At 40.9% G+C, this 25145-nt stretch overlaps 1 long non-coding RNA gene across 1 annotated transcript in view; it reads right to left on the bottom strand.

The window, feature by feature from the left end:
- The window catches only part of LOC132342955 (uncharacterized), a 52004-nt gene that overhangs the window by 24494 nt on the left and 2365 nt on the right, over positions 1-25145 (bottom strand). The window contains exon 2 of the long non-coding RNA XR_009491518.1: positions 6525-6656. This is a non-coding gene — a long non-coding RNA (uncharacterized lncRNA). The remainder of the gene's footprint in view (positions 1-6524; positions 6657-25145) is intronic.

Below are 25145 nucleotides of genomic sequence, written 5' to 3' on the forward strand. Positions count from 1 at the left end.
TTCAGGTGGGAGTATTTCCAGCAGGTAGCAGAGAATGGGGTGCCTTGGGAATGAGGATGAGCTGTTCAGTCATTCTCAGAGAGCTTCCCTGACAGACAGATGTCCAGACAGATTAAAAAAGACTTTGTGAGAGTTACTACTCTCACCTGCTGTGTGACCCTGTGGCTGTTACTTAACCTTTCAGTGCTTAGTCTCCTTATCAGTAAACGGGGTCAATAACAGCACCTCTCTCATAGGGCTCCAGTGAGGCTTTAATGGGTTAAAACTAGTGGTGTTTACCAAATAAATGCATTCAAAATCCCCCAATACTACTTTCCAGTGACTATGAGGAAGGCAGCTTATAAAGAAATTGGTAACTGGATGCAAGACTTAACAAAGTCCAGTCTTTGCTTATATTCTGAGGCAGAAGTTCACATTTAGATTTACTTTTTAACCTGGAAAACCTCTCTAAGAATGTAGGCAGAAATCATATCTGGGCCTGAAATACTAAATGTTCCTTTACACCAAAGTGATTCAAAAGTTTTCTTTGCCTCCTTTAAAGTTGACCTTTACAGAGAGAAGTTGGTCTCTGTGTAGCTGGCCTGAGAACCTCCATTTTCATAGATGTTATAGTTTTTGTTCTCATTTTCTGCACACTCACCACCCCTCACAGTAACGAACTGTCCCTTGACTTAGAAGCTGAATGAGAGCAAGGCCCTGGCTCCTACAGGAGTCGGGACAGGTGTGTTGACCTGCTCAGGGAGAGCAAAGGTGGGTCAATAAAGTGACCGGATAATGGATGACAGGCCACTAGCACAGCTGCGTAGGAATCACCTATTAAAATGGCAAGAGACACTGTGAGACATTTCTGCTATAGAAATTTCCTCCTTACCTATTATCCACTTCTGTAGGGTCTGGTGGATTTTTTTCCCGTGTATATCACTAGCCAATGTTTCAGAGAGATGAAGATAATAAGCACAATGCAGCATTCAAAAGTAACTCAGAATTTCTGAGAAGCAGCATTTGTGTACAACGCCTTAAGGAAATGGATTTGGCCCAAGTTGGGGGTGGTCGGTGCCTGTGTGGGGCGATCTGAAGGAGGCGCGCATCCGTGCTTCATGCGCACGTGGGCCCGCAGCTGCTTTGACTTACCCTTCCCGGCACCCCAGTAATTGCGATAAGACATAAAACAGAGGTCCTGACTCTGCGGGGTCATTAAGAAGCAGAGGCCCCTCTCTCCCACCCTGGAGGGAGAGTTAGCACAGGCGCTCTGGTTAAGGCGCCGCTGAATGAGCTGCCTCTGGCGGGTCAAATACCGCCCCTCCCCCGCAGCTACCTGGCTGCTAGTGTCTCCTCTGGTCCTCTGTCCTGTCCCCAGGGCTGTGTCCAGCTACCACCAGGTCTGGAAGGAGGACTGAGGTTGATATTGGATCAACAGAGTCTTTTTTTAGTTTAAACAGTGCAAAAATGTCTTCTGTAGTTTTCTAGGTTTGATCGAACTTCTACAAATTTACCTTAACTTTATTTCTTCATTTCTACACTATTTATAAAGACGATGGGGCGACTATTGGCTGTTGGCAAATGTTTGCAATGCCAGGATAAAGAAGACAGGGTCATGAAAATCAGGTGACTCACATTTCTGCCTGGGGTTACCTTTGGTAGCTGAATTTGAATTGAATATACTATAGTATACCAACAAACGTCCATCTAGTCAAAGCTGTGGTTTTTCAAGTGGTCATGTATGGTTATGAGAGTTAAACTATAAAGAAAGCTGAGCACTGAAGAATTGATGCTTTTGAACTGTGGTGTTGGAGAAGACTCTTGAGAGTCCCTTGGACTTCAAGATGAGGCCAGTCTATCCTAAAGGAAATCAGTCCTGAGTGTTCATTGGAAGTACTGATGCTGAAGCTGAAGCTCCAATTCTTTGGCCACCTGATGCAAAGAACTGACTCATTGGAAAAGACTCTGGTGCTAGGAAAGATTGAAGGCAGGAGTAGAAGGGGATGACAGAGGATGATATTGGATGGCATCACTGACTCAATGGACGTGAGTTTGAGCAAACTCCAGGAGTTGGTGATGGACATGGAGGCCTGGCATGCTACAGTCCATGGGGATGCAAAAAGTCGGACATGACTAAGTGACTGCACTGAACTGATATCATTGTATGGCTGGAGTTTTTACTGCAGATGATAAGATGGAGAAGAGAAAAAAAATGTGAGGGAATATCTTCTGACTGCTTATTCCACCTAGTTTTCAACTCAAAAAAACCCCTGAGACTAGCAGATTAAAAGACAAAAAAACCTGGACAATAAGTCTAAAGCTTATTTTGGCCTTTCTGTAGATTTTTATACCTTTCTGAGGCCAAGTTGGACCATGGAAATGTTTATTATTGGCATCTCTAATGAAGAATAACCCCTTGTAGACACCAGTTACCAACAGTAACTTAGTGATGAAGTGGCAACATGGGCTTCTTCCCCAAGAGCTAGTTTGGGGTCAAGGTTACCTCTGGTTGGGGATAGCTGGCGTATGACATATTTGCAGGTAAGCTGTTTAGTTTTTAAATGGCTTTGACATCGTATTTACTGCTAGGTGAAAGAACTATAGACCAGTTGTTAATATGAGAAGTACAGCTGGGAGACGACTCTAACACAACACTAACGGGAAGTTAAGGCCTGCAGGAACACTACATAAATAGTGGTCCTGCTGTATCATGTTAATTCTTAGAATAACATCACAGCAACATTTCATCCTGACATTCGCATCTCTACTGCCTCATGTAGTCTTAGGTTGATTCTTCAAGCACAGAAATATGTTCTTCTTGCCTGTGCCTGCCAAAGTAAATAGAAATCAATGGAAGGCAGCAGAAATGCTGAAGTGATTCCAATAAGGGAAGTGCTTGTTAATTTAAATTTTGCACTTGACATTGGTAAGGACTAATAGCAGAAAATCATGTCCTATGCTGACTTCTAAAGTCATTTTGATCATCACTTATCCCACATTTTTTTGTTGTTGCAAAAATAGTGTTATAAACAAGAAATACAGCTAATTGTGATAGATCGCTCAAATAAGGGGAAAAAAGTTTTGTTATCTGAGTGATATTAAGTCCTTGGAAAACTTTGGTATGAAAGGGATCATACCATGTTGTCGGTGGATGGCATGACCTCTGGGTGTGTGCACGCACACCAGTGCACACACCCATGTGTATGCATTCCAGAAACTTCAAAAAGCACCTCCTGCTGCTTTCAAAACCAGGCAAATATGTTTGAGGCCTGGTGGTAATTTAAAATAGGAAGATATACACAGAACTGAAGGTGGCTACACAGGAAATGAGAAAAGTCGTGGACCTACAACATGAATGTGCCATTGTATCACTGCATAATTGGAAGGGTGGGTCTGTGCTGTTGATGCTAAGCAGGTGTCCATAAATCAGAATTAATGTTTGTAATTAATTGTTATTACTGTTAATAACAAAAGGTTTTAAGTACACTAACTTACTTTTCCTCAGTTCAATCTTTTATTTACCACTTGTCGTTTCAATCCTAGATGGATTGAGACGCTAAAGTATTCTTGAAGATTTTGTGCTAGATCAGTCGAATATGATAATCTAGTATCTATTATCTTCTCTTTTCCCTCAATAGAGATCCTAACTTTAGACAAAAATTAGATTCCTGGTCTGAGCTAAGGAGTCCCACCTGCTGTTGGAACATCCACTTCAAAGGAGAAGCTTTTTAAAAAAGGAAACATCCAGTTTGTCCATCCTTGGGGGGAGTTTTGGGTCATGTTGTTATGTCATGTCTGCCTGATGCTCTGTTGGGGCTTCTGACTCCACACCTGATTCAGTGAAATAACTGTTAGGTGGACTCAGAACATCTGTTCTCTCTGCACGCTCTCTCCCTCCAAAGACAGCTGTTAAAAGAACAGCAGAACACTCTAGATTCATTTCTCAGATTTGTGGGTAAGCCTGAGTCAGGCACTTTACACCCCCCCCCCGCCCGCCCCCACACACACACCTCGCCAAGCCCTCTGATGAGGAGTGTTATTGTTTAATCCATATACATTGCTGTGAAGCAGAATCCTAGAGGAAAAGATGGGCTACACATTTGCCAAAGGACAGGGAAGAGAGATCACAGAGAATAAATAGCCTAGCGTTTATCCTATGGCTGTAACCTGGAGCAGGAAGACAAGGGGAAGGAGGAGTCTTGAATCATGTGCAGATGAAACCGAGATATAGAATTTGTGGTGAGACTGCTTCATAAGTGACTATCTAAGGCTAATTGCCACAGACGGAGTTCAGAGGTCTAGCAAATGCAAGGAGGCACTGATTCTAACTCAGCAAAGTCATAGCAAATTATTTTTGAGAATAGGGTGGCGGTCAGAAAGTGTTTCATTAGCTAGCCTGGATCAACGCCCATGAGGTGGGCCTGATGGGTTGAAAGGAAGCAGATTACATACTTTGTTTTCTGTTGTGCTCTGTTTTTTTTCTTGTTTGTTTGTTTTGTTTTAATGTGCTCCTGAATACCGTAGATATCAATCATCTGGAGGAAGATGCTGTGTAGACCACACTACTGTTAGATGGGTGTTCAACCAGCTAACAGAATATAACCAGAGTGGTGATCCCAAGACCGGGTCAATATGACGCAGAAGGCAGAAAAAGGCAAGGTTTATGAGTATTGGGCTGAGTCCATTCTTGCTTAAATGCTTCAGGAATGATTTTCATGATGGAAAATAGAGATAGGAGAGGAAACTCATTTAACTTGCCAAACATGAGATGTAGCTGGGCTGGCTGCATGGAAGCAGGGCAGAAAAACATTCAGGGATTGTAATGCACTTAAAAACTGAGCTAGCAGCATAGCTCTAAAGTGAAGAAAACATGTGTTCTGTTAAAATATTGAAAAGACTTTTGCTGGGAAAGAAAATAAGCTTTAAGCTAGTAGCTTTAAGCTCATGCCCACGAGTTGTATGGGTTAACAGAACATAAAAGGCATGCAGAGAGGACCCCCTGTTTCTCTACTCCTGATCTGATTTCACCAAGTTTATGTCAGAATGTTCTGAAGCTTCCTTCTCAGAATATTCTGATGGGCCAATTAGGCACTGGCCATCTCCCTCAGCCTGAGTCAGGGTGAGGATCTTCACAGTGGCTCAGTGTTGCTTTGTACTGAAGATATTCCTGCAATAAAAGTTACCTTTCTGGAAACATTTGGAAGAGTGAAATGCCGCATCTCCAATTTCTAGCAATATATTCGCCTGCCATCATTCAGCCTGGAAGCTTAAGTAGAAGACCACTTGGAGCCAGACTTCAGAGGGATCTGTCTCTAAGGAATAACTTTCATATTGGACTGTTTAGCTTCGCAATTCTTGTTAAGCTACTGTGAAGTCTCAGCATTAATCTGCAAAAAGACTTTATTGTCTACATCAAACCCTTATAAGGCTCTGTTTCTGCTCTTATTTCAGAATCTCCTTTCCAAAAGCTAGATTCAGACAGAGGCAAACCAAGAAGTCCAGACAGTGCACCAATGGGTTAAATCCTATGTCAAGGGTACAACCATAACATATTATAAGCTTTTCATCACATAATACATCACTCAGGAAAAAAAAAAAATATTTGGAGCAGCTTCTCTAATTCATCTTCCTGGTGTGAAATGAACACATCTCTGGTATTCGTGTCTTTCTGCTTCAATTAAAGTGGTCATGCTTACTCCTTTGGGAAGCTATTAAGGATTTCTTTAACCTTGTTGTTTCACTGCTAATATTCAGTTTCTCTTCTTGATCTCCCCTTTGCAATACATCTTTAAATTTTTTAAAAAAATTCTCTATTTAGTTTTGCTTCTCAGCACAAAATATAGTTTAAGCTGCTCTTTGATGAGATAGCTGCTGATAAGATATAACTTGTTTAGTGAACATCAACAAATGTTTATTGTCTCCTGTGTGCTAGATACATTGGGTGGGTGGGAGTGGGCAAAAGAAATATGAGGCAGCTCATGTTCCTAGTGGGGCTTTCTAGGTGGCCCAGCAGTAAAGAATCTGCCTGCCAGTGGAGGAGACGAAAGAGATGTAGGTTCAACCCCTGGGTCAGGAAGATCCCCTGGTGAAGGAAATGGCAACACATTCCAGTATTCTTGCCTGGAAAATTCTATGGATAGAGGAACCTTGGCGGGCTATAGTTCATGGGGTCGCAAAGATTTGGACACGACTGAGCAACTGTGCTTGCGTACATGCTCACATGCATATGTATTCCTAGTAGGAAGAGAAAATGTCAATACTCCAAACGGCTAGGAAATAATTCATATCACTACAGAGCCAGACACTTGATTTCTGTCTGGCCAAGTAATCAAGAAGTCTAAAATAAAAAGAGCAGCCTTCTTAGTTAAGAAAGTCTTCCTAGTATAAAACATTTCTTAGCAGAAAAGAGGGGAAAGAATTTGGGGTTTAAAAAAATGGCCTGAGCATAGAGGAAGAGTCAAGAAACATGGGTGGAAATGTAGATGGAGCCCATTTGACAAAAGGGAGGGATTTCTCTGCTTGGAAAGTCAGCTTCCGTCACTTACCCATGGGATCCCTGGACTGCAGAGCTGGAGGGCACGTATTTTAGGCAAGGATGCTGGAGTTTCTCTAACGGAGAAAAGTGCAAATGGAAGGAAGAATGTATGGCTTTATCCAGCAGTAGTGTGCAGGACTCCCTGGAAGAGGAGACAGTAGGGAAACAGGTGTCCATTAGCATTCTTTTCAATCCAGCCTGGAGAAAACAATTATTTGATTCTATGATGAGAGCAGTAGAGAGACATACCTAACTTGAGGTATTTCTAAAGGTGTCATAGAAGAGATGTCATGTAAGTTGGTTTCATGGAGATGGTAGAGGAGACAATTCAGGCAGCAAGAATGGCATAAACAAAAGCATGGAGGGATTGGAAAGCATGGGGCCATGTGGAGAATAGCTAGAAGTTCAGTTGATGTTCACCCTGGAGGAAGTGAGGCAGGTTTCTGGGTCTGGGGCTCTCCATGTTCTTTCCTTGTTGCAAGAACACTTCTTTCTCATCTGAGAGCTGATCAGTACATTCTCTGCCGCACCCCTCCCACATCTTCGAGATTGCTCAAGCAGGAAGTATCTGATGAGTTAATAGTTCTCTTTGAGGCACTGGAATCTACTATATTTAGTAGTTGTCAGGACAGTAAATAACAAGAGTCCTGTGACTTGGGGCTTGACCCTCTCCCACTTCTGGGACCTCTTATTCTTAATCTATAAACCAAAGGCGTGCATGTTTACCTTCACCTGCCTCCTGAATTCATGAGCTCTCTCTCCCTTTCTCTCTACCCACGTGTGTGGATAAGGACGGAGGAGAAGAGGAAGAAAGGGTAAAATCCTCTGTGATCTGAGAAGACATTGTGAAAGTACTGTACTTGTGGAAGAACTACATGAAACCTTTACAAAGTAAATCTAGCTTTTAAATGTGATCTTTCAGCACAACATGGATTCCTACCTCAATTCTAACAACCTGTAAAATGTCACTATCCCCCTAAACCAAAATCCATCATTTTTTAAAAAATATGAAGGATCTGATTAGTCTTATTTTATTGTACATTAAAAAAATTTGAAACCAGATTTGTCCTAACAATAGCCTGTCATATTACAAAGCTATAGTCATTAAATAGTGAGATACTGGAGTCAAATCAGATAAATAGATCAATCAAAAAGACAGAGCCTATAAACCGAGCCATGCGTTGCATTAGAGTGTGCTGTGTGCTTAGTCACTCAGTTGTGTCCGGCTCTTTGTGACTACATGGACTGTAGCCCGCCAGGCTCTTCTGTTCATGGAGATTCTCCAGGCAAGAATACTGGAGTAGCTTGCTATGCCCTCCTCCAGCAGATCTTCCCAACCCAAGGATTGAACCCAGGTCTCCCGCATTGCAGGCGGATTCTTTACCATCTTAGCCACCAGGGAAGTCCACTGTATTGGAGATAATATTGCAAATCAATGAAGAAAGGGTACAGAATGGACCCACCCCATGGGGAAAAAAAATGAGATCTCTACTTTATACCATATGTATAATTTGCATATGGTATAAAGTACAAGATTAAAGGCTTAAAATGTAAATCACATAGCTTTAAGCCTATGTGGAAAACAATTTTTTTCCTGGATTAGGAAAGACTTTCTTTAACAAGATACAAAAAACACACACTATAGAGAAAAATGTACTTAAATTTGATTATAGCAAAATTCCATATAAAATACTTTTATATGGCAACAAATAAAACCCACTATAAATAAAGTTAAAATACAATTGAACAGAAGAAATGACACTTTTTATTGAGATATAGTTAATGTATTAATATAACATTATATTAGTTTCAGGTGTTCAACCTTTTAAGCTTGTATATAAACGATCATCATAATAAGTCTAGTTAGCATCCATTAGTGCATTTAGTTACAATTTTTTTCTTGAAATGGGAATTTTAAGATCTACTGTATTAGCACCTTTCAAATATACCATACAGTATTGTAACTATAGTCAGCATGCTGTATGTTATAGCAGTATGACTTATTTGTTTTATAACTAGAAGTTTGTAACTTTTGACCACCTTGACACTCTTTTCTTTAATAAATAAATGGTGAGAAAACAAGAGGGAGAAGGGCTGTTAGAAACCAAGAGATTTAAGAGATGTAGCAACCAAATGAAATGTGTGGACCTTGTTTGAATTCTGATTCAAAGAAACCAAATGTATTACAGAAAGATGTTGGTGGGTCGGTTGGGGGAAACTGTATCCTGACTGGTGATTAAATGATCATAAAAAATTATTGTAAATGTTTATGGCACGATAATGATGCTGTGGTTACTTTTTAAAAAATCCATATATCTTAGAGATGCTATTGAAATATTTATGAATGAAATGATACAGTGCTGGAATTCACTTTAAAATAATCCAACAGGTATGAGAAAGAGAATGGGGGTGGGTGTATAGATAAAAGATTTGCCATATGTTCTTTTCTTATAGTTTTATTGAGACATAATTGACATATAGCACTGTGGATATGTTCTTAATTACTAAAGCTGGATGAAGGGTATATGAGAGCTCATTACATTCTTTTCTTTTATTCACATTTGACATTTTCCATAAAGATTTCTTAAAAATGCAAGCAATGGATTTGGAACCATGCCTAGCCTATAAAAACACTCGATAAGTGTTATCTGTTATTATTCTAATAATCTTTAAACAAGACGAGTGACACATTGCTGGTAGAAGTGTGATTTGGCATGGCCTCTACAGAGGATAATTTGGTAATACCTATTAAAAATTTTAAAACACTTAGCTTTAAATAATGCTTCACTTCTGACAATTTGTACATGTGCATGCTCAGTTTCTCAGTCACGTCCAGCTCTGTGACCTCATGAACTGTAGCCCACCACGCTCCTCTGTCCATGGAATTTTCCAGGCAAGAATATTAGGGTGGGTTGCCATTTCCTACTCCAGAGGATCTTCCCAACCCAGGGATGGAACCCACATCTCTTGTGTCTCCTACATTGGCAGGCAGATTCTTTACCACTGTTCCATCTATCTGTACATATATGAAATAATGTACATATATAAGAGTAGCCATTGAAACACAATTTTTAATAATAAAAATGGGAAGAAACATAAAGGTCAATCAGTAGGAAACTAGTTAAATAAATTTTGGTCCATCAATAAAATAAAAGACTGCAGCCAAAAATAAATAAATAGAAAAGAGAAGAAATATAAACTGATTTAGGATGATCTCTAAGATAGCTTTAAGTGAAAAAAAGCAAGATACAGAATGAATGTATAGTATACTATTTTATGAATTTATAAAAAGTAATTGTAGAGGAAACTATACACTATTATTTTTGCATATGCATAGAACTCTTTGGAAGGGTACACTAGAACATTACTTTTCTTCAAGGAAGTAAAATGAATGGAGAGAGGGTAATAGACCTAGAAAAATGCTTTTCATTATATACTCTTGTAACTCTTTAGGTTTTACCATGTATATGCATTCAGATTAGATTGTAACTCTTTAGGTTTTACCATGTATATGCATTCAGATTAGATTGTAACTCTTTAGGTTTTACCATGTATATGCATTCAGATTAGATTGTAATTCTTTAGGTTTTACCATGTATATGCATTACCAATTGAAAAATGAGAAATGAAGATTTTTTAAAAGATGTATATAATTTTCAAAAGATTACTATCCAAGGTACATGTAAACCCTTACAAACTATTAATAATAATAAAAATACAATAATCTAATAAAAATAAGTAAAGAATATGATAAAGGAAAACTACTATTGCCAATAAACCTGTGAAAAGATAATTAATTTACTAATAGTCATGGAAATGAGAAATAAAACCAATACTTAGCCATTATTTTTTAACCATTCAATTGGAAAAATATTAAATGTCCTATAATATTATGTATTGTCCAGTATGTATTGGTCCAATCACCTTCTGCTGGTGGAAATAAATGTAAATCAGTGGTCTCTTTCAGAGTCTTTTGGCAGAACCTAAGTAAAATAGAAATCATGCATATCCTAGGCCCATAGATTCTGCTACTGAGTATATTTCCTACGAAAACTGTTGTTGTGTACAAAGGGACTTGCACAAGAATTTTTGTTGCAGCCTGGCAGAAAATAGTGAAAAACAGGAAAGAATTTAAATATCCATCAGTGGTGAACTAGAAATGTGATATATGCATAATGGAAAGAGTGAAACAGGTCTATGTACCTCAACATGGGTAGATGGCCAAAAACCTAATGCTAAATAGTAAGGCAGGGGTGGGAAGCAAGTTGCAGAAACTAAAAATAATGACGTCATTCATTTAAATAGCAAAATACATATAGGAAGTAATATTATATATTGTTGCATGCAAAAATGTATCAGTTCAGTTCAGTTAGGTCGCTCAGTTGTGTCCAACTCTGTGCAACCCCAGGGACTGTAACACGCCAGACTTCCCTATCCATCACCAACTCCCGGAGCTTGCTCAAACTCATGTCCATCGAGTCGGTGATGCCATCCAACCATCTCATCCTCTGTCGTCCCCTTCTCCTCCTGCCTTCAGTCTTCCCCAGCCTAAGGGTCTTTTCCAATGAGTCAGTTCTTCATATCAGGTGGCCAAAAGATTGGAGTTTCAACTGTAACATCAGTCCTTCCAATTAATATTTAGGACCGATTTCCTTTAGGATGGACTCGTATCTCCTTGCAGTCCAAGGGACTCTCAAGAGTCTTCTCCACACCACAGTTCAAAAGAATCAATTCTTTGGTACTCAGCTTTCTTTATACTCCAACTCTCATATCCATACAAGACTACTGGAAAAACCATAGCTTTGACTAGATGACCTTTGTCAGCAAAGTAACGTCTCTGATTTTTAATATGCTGTCTAGGTTGGTCATAGCTTTTCTCCCAAGGAGTAAGCGTCTTTTAATTTCATGGCTGCAGTCACCATCTGCAGTGATTTTGGAGCCCCCCAAAATAAAGTCTGTCACTGTTTCCATGTTTCTCCATCTATTTGCCATGGAATGATAGACCAGATGCCATGGACTAGATGCCATGATCTTTGTTTTTTGAATGTTGAGGTTTAAGCCAACTTTTTCACTCTCCTCTTTCACTTTCATCATCTTGATCTTTAGTTCCTCTTCACTTTCTGCCATAAGAGTGATGTCATATGCATATCTGAAATTATTGATATTTCTCCCAGCAATCTTGATTCCAGCTTGTGCTTCATGCAGTCCAGCATTTCTCATGATGTACTCTGCATATAAGTTAAATAAGCAGGGTGAAATGTACAGCCTTGACATACTCCTTTCCCAATTTGGAACCAGTCTGTTGTTCCATGTACAGTTCTAACTGTTGTTTCTTGACCTGCATATAGATTTCACAGGAGGCAGGTCAGGTGGTCTGGTATTCCCATCTCTTTCAGAATTTTCCACAGTTTGTGGTCATCCACACAGTCAAAGGCTTTGGTGTAATCAATAAATCAGAAGTAGATGTTTTTCTGAAATTCTTTTGCTTTTTCTATGATGCAACAGATGTTGGCAATTTGATCTCTGGTTCTTCTGCCTTTTCTAAATCCAGTTTGAACATCTGGAAGTTCACAGTTAACATACTGTTGAAGCCTGGCTTGGAGAATTTTGAGCATTACTTTGCTAGTGTGTGAGATGAGTGCAATAATTGTATGGTAGTTTGAGCATTCTTTGGCATTGACCTTTTTGGGGATTGAAATGAAAACTGACCTTGTCCAGTCCTGTGGCCACTGCTGAGTTTTCCAGATTTGCTGGCATATTGAGTGCAGCACTTTCACAGCATCATCTTTCAGGATTTGAAAAAGCTCAACTGGAATTCCATCACCTCCACTAGCTTTGTTCATAGTGATGCTTCCTAAAGCCTATTTGACTGCATTCCAGGATGTTGGGCTTCCCTGATAGCTCAGTTGGTAAAGAATCCACCTGTAATGCAGGAGACCCTGGTTTGATTTCTGGGTTGGGAAGATCTCCTGGAGAAGGGATAGGCTACCCAGTTCAGTATTCTGGTCTGGAGAATTCCATGGACTATATAGTCCATGGGGTCACAAAGAGTCAGACATGACTGAGCGATTTTCACTTTTCACTTCACATTCCAGAATGTCAGGCTCTAGGAAAGTGATCACACCATCTTGGTTATCTAGGTCATGAAGGTCTTTTTTTGTATAGTTCTTCTATGTATTATTGGCACCTCTTCTTAATATCTTCTGCTTCTGTTAGGTTCATGCCATTTCTGTCCTTTATTGAGCCCATCTTTGCATGAAACATTCCCTTGGTATCTCTAATTTTCCTGAAGAGATCTCTAATCTTTCCCATTCTATTGTTTTCCTCTCTTTCTTTGCAATGATCACTGAGGAAGATTTTCTTATCTCTCCTTGCTATTCTTTGGAACTCTGTATTCAGATGGGTATTTCTTTCCTTTTCTCCTTTGCCTTTAGCTTCTCTTCTTTTCTCAGCTATTCGTAAGGCCTCCTCAGACAACCATTTTGCCTTTTGCATTTCTTTTTCTTGGGGATGGTCTTGATCACTGCCTCCTGAACAATGTCACAAACCTCCATCCATAGTTCTTCAGGCACTCTGTCCATCAGATATAATCCATTGAATCTATTTCTCACTTCTACTGTATAATCATAAGGGATTTGATTTAGGTCATACCCTAATGATCTAGTGCTTTTCCCTACTTTCTCCAATTTAAGTCTGAATTTGGCAATAAGGAGTTCATGATCTGAGCCATAGTCAGCTCCTGGTCTTGTTTTTGCTGATTGTCTAGAGCTTCTTTATCTTTGTCTGCAGAGAATATAATCAATTTGATTTTGGTATTGACCATCTGGTGATGTCCATGTGTAGAGTCTTCTCTTGTGTTGTTGGAAGAGGGTGTTTGCTATGACCAGTGCATTCTCTTGGCACAATTCTGTTAGCCTTTGCCCTGCTTAATTTTGCACTCTAAGGCCAAGTTTGCCTGTTACTCCAGGTATCTCTTGACTTCTTACTTTTGCTTTCCAGTCCCCAATGGTGAAAAAGACTTCTCTTTTGGATGTTAGTTCTAGAAGGTCTTGTAGGTCTTCATGCTGCTAAATCACTTCAGTTGTGTCCTACTCTGTACGACCCCATAGACAGCAGCCCACCAGGCTCCCCCATCCCTGGGATTCTCCAAGCAAGAACATTGGAGTGGGTTGCCATTTCCTTCTCCAATGCATGAAAGTAAAAAGTGAAAGTGAAGTTGCTTAGTCATGTCTGACTCTTAGCGACCCCATGGACTGCAGCCTATCAGGCTCCTCTGTCCATGGGATTTTCCAGGCAAGAGTACCGGAGTGGGGTGCCATTGCCTTCTCCTAAAAGAAGTCGTCATAGAACCATTCAATTTCAGCTTCTTCAGCATTATTGATAGGGCCATCAGTTCAGTTCAGTTCAGTCGCTCAGTCGTGTCTGACTCTTTGCGACCTCATGAATCGCAGCACGCCAGGCCTCCCTGTCCATCACCAACTCCCGGAGTTCACTCAAACTCACGTCCATCGAGTTGGTGATGCCATCCAGCCATCTCATCCTCTGTTGTCCCCTTTTCCTCCTGCCCCCAATCCCTCCCAGCATCAGAGTCTTTTCCAATGAGTCAACTCTTTGTTTGAGGTGGCCAAAGTACTGGAGTTTCAGCTTTAGCATTATTCCTTCCAAAGAAATCCCAGGGCTGATCTCCTTTAGAATGGACTGGTTGGATGTCCTTGCAGTCCAAGGGACTCTCAAGAGTCTTCTCCAACACCACAGTTCAAAAGCATCAATTCTTCAGCTCTCAGTTTTCTTCACAGTCCAACTCTCACATCCATACATGACCACTGGAAAAACCATAGCCTTGGCTAGACGGACCTTTGTTGGCAAAGTAATGTCTCTGCTTTTCAATATGCTATCTAGGTTGGTCATAACTTTTCTTCTGAGGAGTAAGAGTCTTAATTTCATGACTGCAGTCACCGTCTGCAGTGATTTTGGATAGGGGCATAGACTTGGACTATTGTGATATTGAATAGTCCTTAGAAATGAACAGAGATCATTCTGTCATTTTTGAGACTGCACCCAAGTACTGCATTTCAGACTCTTTTGTTTACCATGATGGCTACTCCATTTCTTCGAAGGGATTCTTGACCACCGTAGTAGATATAACAGTCATCTGAATTAAATTCGCCCATTCCAGTCCATTATAGTTCACTGATTCCTAAAATGTTTATGTTCACTCTTGCCATCTCCTGTTTGACCACTTCTAATTTACCTTGATTCATGGACCTAACATTCCAGGTTCCTATGCAATATTGTTCTTTATAGCATCGGACTTTACTTCCATCACCAGTCACATCCACAACTGGATGTTGTTTTCACTTTGGCTCCATCCCTTCATTCTTTCTGGAGTTATTTCTCCACTGATCTCCAGTAGCATATTGGAGATCAACCAATATCAACCTACCAACCAACCTACCAACCTGGGGAGTTTATCTTTCGGTGTCATATCTTTATGCCTTTTCATACTGTCCATGGGGTTCTCAAGGCAAGAGTACTGAAGTGGTTTGCCATTCCCTTCTTCAGTGGGCCACATTTTGTCAGAACTCTCCACCATGACCCGTCCGTCTTGGGTGGCCCCACACGGCCTGGCTCATAGTTTCATTGAGTGAGGCAAGGCTGTGGTCCATGTGATCAGTTTGATTAGTTTTCTGTGGTTGTGGTTTTCATTCTGTCAGCCCTCTAATGGATGAGGATGTATATGTTTTATATATATAAAACATATATTTTTAATGGACTGTAAAGATCCACACCCAACTCATGAAAGTGGTTTTGTTTCTATGGATGCTGGTATGGGAGGAGCAGACTGGCTAAAGAGGATGGAATTTGGAATCTGAAACATATTATTTCTTAAAAAAAAAAAACCCTGGAGGAAAGTATGACCAGATGTTAACAGTTGTTAACTCTGGGAAGGGTGAGTGTGAGAGTTTAACTTTTCTGTGTCTTTTAAATTTCCCAAGAAAAGGTGTTGGGGTGGGAGAAAAGTCTGTCAGGGGAAAAGAATTGTATAGATTTCCCTTTGAGCTTTGGTGGACCATAGCAATGTGCACTTCCCTTTGTGAAAGGAAGAAAAGCTGAGTGGATGCTGGACTTTCCCTGGAAAAAGCTCTTTCTGATGACAGGCGGTTTCCCTTCTCTTGACTTCTCACTGCACCCTGCACCACAGAGCACTCCCAGGAGACAGGCAGCTACTTTTAACACGGAGAGGTGAAGGCTCAGTTTGCCCACATGGAATAGTGTTTGTAAAGAACAAGTAATTTCCATGAACATGATTTGTGGGTTTCAAATTCAACTCAACAACTCCGTTGTGTGTATTATCATTTAGTATATAGTACTGGAAAACTCACTGTGTCACGGGGAATAAATAACAGAAAATGGCTGAAGATGTGAAACCCCAATCCCCAAAGATCATATACATTTTAAGTGAGGTTCTGAGAGAGTGAGAAATTGTCCCAAGTTTTCCAAAACAAAATTGCCAAAGACTGTTCAGAAATTTTTCATAAAAGAAGACATTTCAGACAATGTGATATTGACAGATCAGTAGACATAGTTGATGTAAAAAGGTCTTCTATTTACACGGGTTCCTTCTATCGTACCTCTAAATAGGGCTGACTTTGAACAGGGGGAAAATGACACCTCCAGCAATGTGGATGGGGAGTGGGTACAATTTGGGTGTCAGGATAGAAAGGCTATTGTCTGGACCCATCACTGATGTTATGCTTGAGCCCAGGTATGAACATGAAAAGTATAGAGCCTTCTTGAAAGAGGATATTTTGAGGTTAGTAGGCAACAAATAACACCTTTTTAAAAAAAGATTTTAATAAAAATAGTAGTAGTTTATTGCACCAGTTGGTGGCCACTATGCTATGCTCTTCCCAGTTGGCCCAGTGGTAAAGAATCCGCCTATCAATGCAGGAGACACAGGTTCGATCCCTGAGTTGGGAAGATCCCCTGGAGAAGGAAATGGCAACCCACTCCAGTATTCCTACCTGGGAAATTCCATGGACAGAGGAGCCTGGGAGACTACAGTTCGTGGAATAGCAAAGAGTCGGACACAACTGAACAAGGACGGGCATAATACTGTGCTGTCCTTCCGTCAGTGACAATGGCAGAGCTGTACATCAGTTCAGTAGGCAGGAATGAGACGTACCTGTTTTGACACCATTGTTTCTGTGAAAGAGAAGGGAACCAGACTGGCGAAGATATTCATCAATTGGCAGAATTGGTTAAAAATAACAGCAGCCCCAGTGTGGCTCATTCGGGAGAGGTAAAAGCTTAACTAAGCACTGGGACTCATCAGGAAATGTTAGCCCAGCTCTTCCTCCTTTAGCTTGGACAACATCTGGTCTCATTTCCACGCCTTCTGTGTACCCAGTTGAAGGGAAACTCACTCCCGTCCACAAATCACTTAACCTCTTAGGAAGTCTGATACTAAAAAAAATAATATGTTAGCAACCATGGGGATTCCAATTTGTGGAGATAAGTATTTGTTTTTTTTACTTAAGCCCTGATTTATTGTCTTTGGTTGTTTAGGGTAGGGGGTGGCTGATTTTTAACAGGAAGATAAACTTGCAGATGGAAATTCTTTTAAGCCATAAATACCACTAACTTGCCTGGTCCAGGGAAGTTCAAATAAAGACACTGGCATTTAGCGGCTCCTGAAATGTTTTCCTTCTTTTCTCATTGGCCAGGAGAAAGACATGTCCCACCATCAGCAGTATAGGCGCCAGACCCTGACCCAGGCCTGGATACTAAACCGTTCAGAGCTCGTCTTGCTAAGAAAGGAGGCAGAAGGTGACAAATAAGCCTATGCCAGTTAACCTCCAAAGAGGAAGCATAACTTTACACGGCAATCTCTGATGGTTTCCTTATCTGCTTTCTTTAGTATAAACACTGTCCTTCTTGAGTCCCCCCCCCCCCCATTCTCCTAGCAGGCTCTAGGGTTTAATTCTGAGTCATTAGCTAAATTCACCTCCTTTGCTCTGCTCCCTAATACTGTTTCTATCTTCCCCCTTGGTCTTTTGCAGATCCTGGAAGATATCCACTCCTAGGGCTGGTTCAGTGTCTTATTCATTCCTGGCGTCTACCAGTATGTGAAGCAGAGTCCCTACCACTGAGTAGGTAAGCAGTAGGCTTGTCCATTGGCCAATTCTGTAGTCTTAGTGCTATGTACATACTGAACCCCTGGGGGAGCTACAAACAACACACAAGAAATGCGGCTCTGGCCTCACAGACCAACTGAATCCTGATCTCTGGGTGTGCAGTCCCATCACTGGCACATTTGGAAGGCTCCACGGGTGATTCTGGTGTCTGAAGAAGGTTGACAATTACTGAGTTAATTAACTTGGCTTCACTCCGTATGTTTTGTTTGCTTCCAAGTTTGGAAGAAACCTGCTTGAATTCTTTCAAGGAAGAAAGGGGGCTATCTTCATTGCAGCGCACAGGCTTCTCACTTCAGTGGCTCCTCTTGTTGCAGAGCACTGGCTCTAGGCGCTCAGGCTTTAGTATGTTGTGGCATGTAGGCTTAGTAATTATGGTGCATGGGCTTAGTTGCTCAGCAGCGTGTGGGAGCTTTCCAGGACCAGGGATCGAACCCATGTCCCCTGCTTTGGCACAAGGATTCTTAACCACTGGATCACCAGAGAAGTCCTAACGTTAATATGTTATTATTGAAAGTTACCAGCAACTCTGCAGCCATCCTAGGTGTAGCAATATGGAAATCCTTATTATTTCCAGACCACCTGCCTGGATCAGGCCTCTTCTCCCTTCCCTTCACCTTTGGAATGCTTTTTACCTGTATCCAGGTGTCTGAATCCTATCAGTCCCAAAGGGCCATCTCCAAAAGCACTTCCTCTCTGACTTGGCATAAAACTCTCCCTTTAAGGCAGGGGCTCTCAAACTTTAGCAGCTATCTCATTCACCTGGAGGACCTGATTTCTGGGCCCAGGCCTGAAGATCCTAATTCAGTAGATCTAGGGTGGGAAGAATTTACACTTCCAACCAGTTCCGAGGTACTACAGATGTCACTTGTTCACACCTTAAGTGGTGCTATTTTAGGGCCCTGAACATCTTACAACTTCTACTGTAGTTTTTTGAGTATAAATTTCTTTTTCAAGAGAACCAAGTTCTCAGTGGAAAGGCCAACATCTATTAATACTTTCCCTTCTATCCAGAGGAGGAGCCCTTGGACTGGGCCTTGAAGGAGCGCAGGGTTGGGAGCCCTACAGCGAGGAACCTGGGACCAGGAACAGGAGGTGGCGTGGTCGTGAGACAGTGAGTGGGTGGGACATGAAGGCACAGGGGGAGCCTTTAGTGATGTGTTAGGTTGCATTTTGAGAGGTGGGTATGAGGGAGATCCTTGAAAAGCAGGCAGAAGACAGTTCATTTGAGCCTCTAACCTGCAAGAGCCAAGGGCTGAACTGCATGGTGTCATGACATGATCCCATCCCATTACCAGAGCTGTGTGGGGCTCTGACTTACTCTTGGCATTCCCAACCATAGGTGCATATCCTAGATGTGCCATAGGCATTTTGCTCTTCTAGCTCCCAGAGTCTGTTATTCTGCTAATGACTCTTGTCCACGAGAACCCGACTGTAGCTCTGGGTATGTGAGCTGATCCTGGAAACCTGGACCGAACCAGAGCCTTGAAGTCACTGAGCCTGGTACCTCCTCCCGCAAATTCTGGCTCATTCATTCTCTGAACACTGCTTGTGCTGCTTTGTTTGAAAGTGGCTTGACAAAGAAGCCAGAAGCTTCATTGCCTCTAGAGATTGTCTTTTTTTTTTTTTCACTTTCAGCATACACTTGGTTTAAGGAGATAATCATGAGAGACAGGAGGAGATGGAAGCCTGGAGGCAAGTCTGGTCTCAGTGAGAAGTCCTTGGTGCCATTCTGCAGGTTTTCTACTCTGTCTGCTTCACAGAGTACTGATGAGGTTAAATAATTAATGTCTGTGAATGTACTTTGTAAGCTTTAAAGCGCTGCAGGAATATAATTAATTATGTTTATAATTGCAGGTAATGTAATTATAATTATAATTACTTTGTGGGTAGAAGTGGAATAGGTCTATCCCATACCCATTCTCTAGTAAAATATCCTTGGTGGATATCCTTGGTGAGGTCATCTAGTTGTAGATTTGAGCTTGACTTTCTCCCTCTGACTATATTTTCAATATTGGGGATATATGTAAGACCTTGGCTCAAGGACTGTTGGCTGTGCTTTAGAAAATGGGAACAAATGCATGGAGTGAAGCTGGGAGACCTAGTATATTGGTGTAATATTCGTTGGCACTTATCTATCAGGTAGATAAGGTTAAGGCAAGTTATTTATGAATTTACATACATATAGGTGTATGTGAAGTAAAAGTCACTAAGTCGTGTCCAATTCTTTGTGACCCCATGGACTGTAGCTTGCCAGGCTTCTCTGTCCATGGAATTCTCCAGGCCAGAATACTGGAGTGGGTAGCCATTCCCTTCTCTAGGGTATCTTCCCAACTCAGGGATCAAACCCAGGTCTCCTGCATTGCAGATGATTCTTTACCATCTGAGCCACAAGGGAAGCCCTTGTGTATATAGATATAGATATATAAAATGATGCTTACCAGGATCCTATAGCTAAATATAAAAACACACGTGTAATTTGTATAATTGATATACATTAATAATTACTCTAAGTGGCAGTTATTTCCAGAAATCCACTCGAATCCAATACAATCTTAAATGATCCCACTACTGCTAAATTGTAAGTCTGCTCTATCAAGCAATGTTTATCAATACTAAGCTGAAAAATGTCCTATGTTATAGTATTTTTTTTTGTTCCGCAAAACCAGTATGCTTGATAGAAGTGCCAAGTAATTTACTTCCTTCTGTTAACATCATAATCTTAAAAAATAATGGTGTTTGAGCCCATGTTCTGGAGCAATGGGTGTATTTGTGCCCCAGAGATATATACCAAAGCTCGGAATTCTCAGAGTTTATTAGAGAAATCTGTACTGTTACAAGTGAGACTATTAGAAACTATTGTCTGTATTTTCCCCATTTGAAAGATCAATATAATGGCAACATATTTAACACGGAAAATGCTTCTCTTTCATGAGAAGTGTGTCACTTCTTGACATGGTAAGATTCTACCCAAGAAGCTAAACTGTATTTCTTTGGAGTCTCTGACCTTCTGCCTTTGTTCCTGTGCACTGCTAATTGTTGTTAATTTCTAACACCTCATTAATTATTTCCATTAAAGATGTGGGAGAGGGAAATGCCCTTCATTCATGGATGGTCACACAACTAAACCATTAATAATTTTTAAAAGTGTGTTACTTTAAAAGTGAAGAGTGAATTTGAGGCATTTGCGTTAGACTTGGTGTGCTTCTGATGGCTGGACAATGACACTCTTAAATTCTGCCGCTGGCTGTGTGGGTGGGGACACCGAAAGGACGCAGTTCTGGCTGAAGAAGACGCCGAGTCTCCTTTTGCTTCCTTAATGACTGTGACATTTATCCTCTAGTGCAGAATGTACTTTTCAGAGAACATCTCTTTACAACTTTTTCTTGCTTTGCGAAAGAAGCCTAGAGGTGAAACAGTTTCCTCCAATGTCACAGCCCAAGTCAGTCGCACAATTAGTACTTTACGTGGAGTTGCTGACTCCCACTCCTCTTCAGCCCACCAGACCATGCCGGGAGGTCAGCGCTGGGGCTGTGATGACTTCCACTCCCACTTGAGGCTTTCACAGAGATGGATCCAAGGCCATTTCGCTGACATTGGGCTGCCAATCTTAGAAAAACTCCTGGGACTGACATTTAGTGTTGAGATTTTTATTTAGCATCTATCTTGAAAGCCCAGACAGAAGATCCTTTCCACTCCCACTAGTTTTTAGGAATGTTGAGAATCAAACATTATAATGGAAAAGAAGGATTGAATATGGTCTGTAGGTTTCACCAACCAGTGGAAAATTGTAGGGCATGGACAACAGATTTGGGAAAGTGGATAAAACACTGCCTTATAGGTGGAGATTTCAACAGTGAAATCTGGACAGCTAGATTTTATAGCTAAAAGTAGATTCATTGCAGGGATAATATTTTGAACTTAAGCGTGGATATAATTCTTCTAGCTGAATTCTTTGTTTTGCTAATAAGACAATGGAGATCTGGAGAGGACCTGGAAACCCCTTACTGTGAATGAGGGAAACGTGAGAACAGATTATTTAGGGCTTTTTATGGCTTCCAATTTTTATTCTGCTTTTCATCTGGACTGTGACCACAAGAGCAAGGGGAGACAGCTTTCTCCTCATTTTCCTTCGCTCTCCCTCTCTCTTCTTCTTCTGTGCTAGCATACTGGGGAGATGGGAAGGAACAACTTTCTGCTTCCTGGAATAGACTGAAAACTATACCAGACAACTTAGAGCATCAGATGACATCATGGACAAAAGGTGAGGTTGGAAGTCTAAACAACAGGCTGTTCTCTAAATGAGAAACCATCTAACTTCAGGCCCCTCTTCCTTCTCATCTGTAAAATGAGGCACTTCTATTTCAAGGCCTAAGGTTTATAGGGCAACTGGATTCTAAGGGCTGTTGCTGTTCAGTTGCCCAGTCATGTCCGACTCTTTGCAGTTCCTTGGACTGCAGGACACCAGACCTCCCTGTCCCTCACCATCTCCCGGACTTTGCCCAAGTTCATGTCCATTGCATCAGTGATGCCATCCGGCCATCTCACCCTCTGACACCTTCTACTCCTTCTGCCCTCACTTATATTTCAAGTCTTAAAGCTTATCAGGCAGTTGGATTCTAAGGTCTAAATTCCCCTATCATTTCTTCCTGTTGTTTAGACAGTATCTTTTAATTGCTCTACAATAGTCTATGGATGCCACAAAATGCCACATTTAATTTATCCTTTCTTCTGTACATGGTCATGTAAGTTGTCAGAAATTTTTTTTCTCTTTAGAAGTCATGCTGCGATAAACATTTTTGTACAAATATCTTTACAGATATGTATAAAAATTTCTCCACAGTTTCAATTTTTTTTCAAATACTTCAAAATTAACCTCCAGAGTAACTATTATAATTTTCCAGTTTCACTCCTCCTACCTCTATTCCCAAAAACAATTACATAGGTTTTTACCATCTTACCACCTGCAGTCAGCTGACAGGATCCAAGTTCTTATTCTAAGGGATGTAGGTCCCTTCATCTCTGTTCCCTCAAAATCTTTGCTTCCCTTGCTTCCCTCCAATCTTCCTCCTCCATCAATAGCAGTGGTCTGTCCTTGGTAAGAGGTGAAGAGGAACAGCCTAGCTTATACTCATGTTTGCACCCTACTCTTTGGCCTCTGCCCTAATAATAATGTCTTTATCCCCCCAAGAGGGTGAATTTTTGAAATATGCAAGTTAGGAAGAAAATGCTTCTTCTCTTTAATGCTGTTTCAGCCCTTCCTTGAGCTAACGAGCAAGAGACATGGCCAACTGCTTGAATAGGAGGAAGGTCAAAGGGGAAAAAAAGAAGTGCAAAAATAATCAGATAATATTTAAATTTTCTTGTCTTTCATCATGTATGTGCCTTTAACAAATTGTCTTTATTGAAAATAATAAAACTACATGAAATCTGAATTATCTGGGAAATCTAGGACAGAGGGCCACTGTTACTATAACACTTACCATTTCTGTTTTGGATTATAAGATAGTATTTCATTATTTGCATGTGGGTCTTATATTTCGAATAGGAAGAGAGATGATCCAGAATTAGGTAGACCAGCTAGGTATGCGCCCAGGCAGGGAGAGGAAAAGAGGGAATCCAAGAAACATTTTAAAGGGGAAGAGATTGAATGAAGGGAAGAGCAAGGAGAAGAAGCTCATGATTTTGAGCCAAGGAAAGAAAAATGCTTGTGCCTTTGATAAGAAATGGGAGACAAGTGTAGCTCAAGATGGCAGGTAGAAGTTGATGAATTAGAATTTGGGTATACAGAATGTGTTCATCTCCAGGAGAAATTTCATCCCAACAGAACTTCCTTTTCTTTAAAGCTGCAGCCAACATGCTAACAGCCCTTTTGCTGCATTTTCCATGTGATTCACAGGATACCCTTTTACTGTGCGGAATGTTCTCTTGCCCACACCAGTCATCCTCCTGGAGCCTGCCGTCTAGCAGCTTTCTGCTTCTTCAGAGCTTTCCATTCCTATCACAATTCCTAGACCTCTGAACTGTGCATGAGTGTGTGTGAGCCTGTGTGCATGCACAACACATACAACATGCACACACATGCACACAGATAAGCCCACAGACTGGAGACACTGGATTCATACTCTACCCGAGGAAGGACTAACTTCCTTTCATGTCCTCAGAATGGGCTTCCTTGAATTTACCAGAGAACATCCTTGAATGGGGGTGGCCCTGCCATAGTCCTTGCATGCATCTCTGGAAAGCGAATTACTCCTAGTTAGGTGAATATTCTACTGGAGGTTCCCACTTGGCAGTCAAATGCCTCCCAGATCCACCTTCTTATTAACCCTCTGGTAATATTGCTATTCCTTGCCCCCTTTGAAGTTTTCTCAAAAACATTCAGCAAATTGTATTCCATTTCCCTCCTGTCACCTTCCTTCCACAACATCAAGGCCATAGATACCTCAGTGCTGACTGTACCCTCAGTTCAGCTCAGCCAGAGGCAAGCAAAACAAGGACATTTCTAGCCAGTTTATTTGAAACACTTTGTGAAACAGACTGTTCTGAGTCATCAGTGATGTCCTGTTTCTAGGACAAAGAATAATTGCTCTGACCTCATGGTTGCTCTTTTCAAGGACTCAGGTTTAAAGGTTATAAAGAGCTATTCAAACTCAATTATTTCTAGTTCCTCTCTCACATTTTCCACTGCCTTTCAATATATGATGGGAGGCTCATTCATAGTCATAGACCAGTTCAAGTAATACATGCTCCCAAGATTATAAAATGAAAATTCATTCACTCCTTTATTTATGATTTCAACCAACATTTCTGGAGGACCCTGACATGCTAGGCACATACACGAGGTACCAAAGGTCAAAGATATCCTACGAGATACATTCTGGAGTGGAACACAACTCTAGCAACTGACTATAGCTAAAGTGAAATAAGTTGCCCATCTTTTGTGTTGTCTTCTCTACTTTTCTTTTTTGTCTTTTCTATATTTCTTTACTTTTCATTCTTTATCTCTCTAGTTCTCTTTTTTCTCTACTTACCCCTTCTTTTTCACCATCTCATTCTGCCATGGTATTTTCAAAAGGTGATCTTGTGTTCTGTCTCCCCCACTTGTTTCATAGTACTGATATTTATCAATGGACAAAAGACAAACCACCATTCTTTCCAAATAAGGTCATTTTGCAATCTTAGTCATCTGAGATTTTTCCAAAAGGATGGGGAAAAAAATGTGTAAACCACTGAATCAGTGGATAAGGCTATTGGAAAAAAATTAAAGATCTTAAGACTTGGAAAGAAAGGCCACATTTTCTGAACAAAAAGTCAGCTCCTGAATTTTTCAGGATTGCCTTGGTTTTATTGTGGTAATAAACAGCTTCCAAATGTCAGTGACTTAATCTAAAAAGAGTTTGCTTCTTGCTGATGTCTACCATGGGCCTGTGGAG

The sequence above is a fragment of the Bos taurus genome, chromosome 2 (assembly GCF_002263795.3).
Source record: "Bos taurus isolate L1 Dominette 01449 registration number 42190680 breed Hereford chromosome 2, ARS-UCD2.0, whole genome shotgun sequence".
NCBI classification, from domain to species: Eukaryota; Metazoa; Chordata; class Mammalia; order Artiodactyla; family Bovidae; genus Bos; species Bos taurus.